We start from the raw sequence: 3231 nt of genomic DNA, 5'->3' as shown, positions 1-3231 counted from the left end.
TGAAACTTGGTGCACGTATGCGGTGACGACGCGAAAACTGCAAGTTTTTGTGAATCAATGCCTGCGGAATATCATCCGCGCTTGGTGGCCTGGCAACTGGATCTCAAACATTGAACTTCATCGCCGGTGTCATCAAAAGGCGCTAGAAATCGAGATTCGGGAACGTAAGTGGAGATGGATTGGGCACACGCTGCGAAGAGATGAAAACGAGATTTGCAGAGAGGCGCTTGACTGGAATCCAGATGGGCATCGAAGAAGAGGCAGGCCCGAAAGCTCGTGGCGGCGAAGTCTAGCCGCTGAAATCCGCACAGTTGACGAGAACCTCGGCTGGCAGCAAGTGAAGACGCTGGCTCCGGATCGCCAGCAGTGGAGATCTTTTATCTCAGCCCTATGCGCCGGTCAATCGGCGCTGGACCCTTAGGTAGGTTAGGTAGCCCGCATAATCAAATATCATACCCTGAATCGTGAATATTATTCTGTTCTGATTACATGAATAGTGACTATTCCAGTAATCGTTCTTAAATCTTTTAATTTTTAACAACTTTTTCATCTTTTATGTGTCTTCGCTTGGAATGATTGAAAAATATTTTTGAAAGATAAGAGCAATAATCCGTAAAAATAAACTCCGAATACATCCGAGTGTGACGTGTGTCTCCGCTGCCAACAAACCAAAAAACAAATGGCGTGTTTTGGTTGCTTGAAAGTGTTGGAAAGTGAAAGGCCAAGTGAAAATCGAGCGTAACAGGCCAGAAAATCAGCTGCTTATTTCTGTACGGAGAAAAATTCAATCTCCGGAACACCGGTAAAGGAATAAGCCAGAAGCATTCGCCGCGATGACGCCCGATTTGAATCTCGAGTTCGAGAACTCGCCGCACCAGCAGCAATATTCGGCCCAGAACCCCATCGAACAGTACGTGCTTCTTTCGAAAACGGCCCGAGGAGCAGCCTGTCTGGAGCTGATCAAACAGGTTCTGGAAGCGCCCGGAGTGTACGTTTTCGGGGAGCTGTTGGTTTTGCCACGGATCGCTGAGGTGAGATTTTCTCGACTTCCGGTTACTTTCAAGATAATTCAATGTTTGTTTTTCATCCATAGCTGGAGACCGGTCCAAATGCCAGTTATTACAATACTTTGAAACTTTTTGCCTACGGAACGTACCGAGAGTATCTAGCCAACGAAGGCCAGCTGATTCCGCTGACTCCGGTTATGCGCAAAAAGCTCCATCCATCGTTTATTTTACCATCGTTTCGTTGGCCATCAAAACTAAATGCATCCCGTATAAAGAACTGCTAGAGGAGTTTGACATTAAAAATGTTCGGGATCTCGAGGATCTGATTATTGAGGCCATCTACGGGGACATTATCCATGGCAAGCTGGACCAAAAGAACAAACAGTTGGAGGTTGATTATGCGATTGGGCGGGACATTCGCACCGGCAATATTGCAGAAATCGTGGGAACCCTACAGGAATGGTGCGACTCTTGCGAGACGGTTCTGGCATGCCTGGAGAACCAAATCGACCGGGCAAATTCGGAAAAACAAAAACGCCTGAAACATAAAGATGCAATCGACACTGAGGTTAATTGATAAATTTCTTACCGAGTCTACCCAAACTACTAATTATTTGTACTTTTACAGATCGCCAACCTCAAAAAGCTGATCAAGGTCCAGGCCGGAAACGATTCGGACGAGGCGATGGCCATCGAGTCGGGCCGGGAGATGTCGGTCGGGAATCCGGATCCCCGCAAAAAGTCCACCAAATCGAAAAGCCTCAAAGTGAGCGGTAAGTCCTGGTTCAAAAATTTCTCATGAGCTAAATGATTGCCGCAGTGGGCGCACGCATTTTGAGTGTGTTTGGTGATGTCCCTTTCCCCCTTAATGATAACTACATACTACTACTGCTACCGGTTCCGGGTTTGGTCTCGGTTTTGTTTGGAAACGTTGAGGAGTGCAAACAAGGTTGACCATATTAATGAAACTCTAGAACTAACAATTAAAAAAATAACTGAGGAGAAATAGACGAAACATTTCTCGATAAAACAAGCTAAGCGTTTAATTTGTTCTTAAATTTATTCTAAGTTTGTGTTGATTGGGTTGAATTTTTATTTTTGTGGTGTTTGGTGTCTGGGTAAAGTTTGGTGTAAAAACCATCAGAAAGAAATCACCTCCATTCCGAATTAACAAGTGGTTTTGTCAAGTCATGTATGCTCCGTTAAAAATCAGGTGGCAGTTCTTGTTTGTGAAATCTGCAACCAAATGTTTTTTGTCTTTCATCTAAATCCCATAACAAAATTAATTCTTGGTTTTTGAGTTTTTTCAATTTAAATTACCCATTGAGAAATTTTCTGTATATAGATTAACCAGACTTCCTCAAATGAAATCTTGTGTGTCAAAACTTTTATTAGTTTTATTTTATTTCATTTCCTTCTCTTGTCTGGTTGTCTTCAAACTGCAGGTCGTAAGGTAATTAGTTGCAATTGATAATTTTTTTTTAAATTTTAAATGTTTTTTAAATGAATTTATAGACAGACCAGAATTGGACAAACATCTGGAAACGGAGCTCCCAATTACGCAGACGACGAAGAAGATAATCCAGCAACGTACACCATACAGGATGGCACACGGCGTAAATCCCTCGAGTGAAGACTTCCAACTGTTCTCCCAGCCTCTACCTAAACACCTTCATCAAGAAGTCTTCCATAATCGTCAGCTCAATCCAGTCCAAGTAAGATGCTAAGTCCAATGGCCATCTTCCCAGTAATCCTAATCAACCTGAAACGCCAGTCCGGTTCTGGAAGTAATCATTCTGCGGGGCACTAAGAATCCAGCGTTCGTTTCACATTATAGAAAATCTGTGGTCACGACTCTAAGCATTAAGCATTCCAAAACCTAACCGATGATAATGTTGATAATTTTTTTAGTTTGAACGATTTTTTTTTGTGAACCATGCAATCATTAATTAAAATAAAACAGTTGGATATAATAGTTGAATAAATAATATTATCTCTAAGAGATCATAAATGAAACCTTTTCTTTTTGTTATTTTTGATGGAAAAAAGATATTTTGAAGATAAGCTGTAGCGTCCGCAGTAATAAAAAAAAAAGATTAGACGACGATTACATCTATCGTTTTGCTACATTTTCTAGAAAAATTTCTTCAGAAAAAAGCAAAAAAAAATGAATGGTTACTCTACTTAACGACCCGTTCGCTGTATCGTAAAGTGCGTCCAAACG

General features: G+C 41.7%; 1 pseudogene; it reads left to right on the top strand.

Moving 5' to 3' along the window:
• Positions 1-582: 582 nt before the first annotated feature.
• LOC129738451 (COP9 signalosome complex subunit 7a-like) lies at positions 583-2045 on the top strand (annotated as a pseudogene).
• Positions 2046-3231: the final 1186 nt, after the last annotated feature.

Source organism: Uranotaenia lowii, chromosome 1 (genome assembly GCF_029784155.1).
Source record: "Uranotaenia lowii strain MFRU-FL chromosome 1, ASM2978415v1, whole genome shotgun sequence".
NCBI lineage: Eukaryota > Metazoa > Arthropoda > Insecta > Diptera > Culicidae > Uranotaenia > Uranotaenia lowii.
The sequence above is the reverse complement of the archived record's forward strand: the minus strand, read 5'-3'. Positions and strand labels throughout refer to the sequence as shown.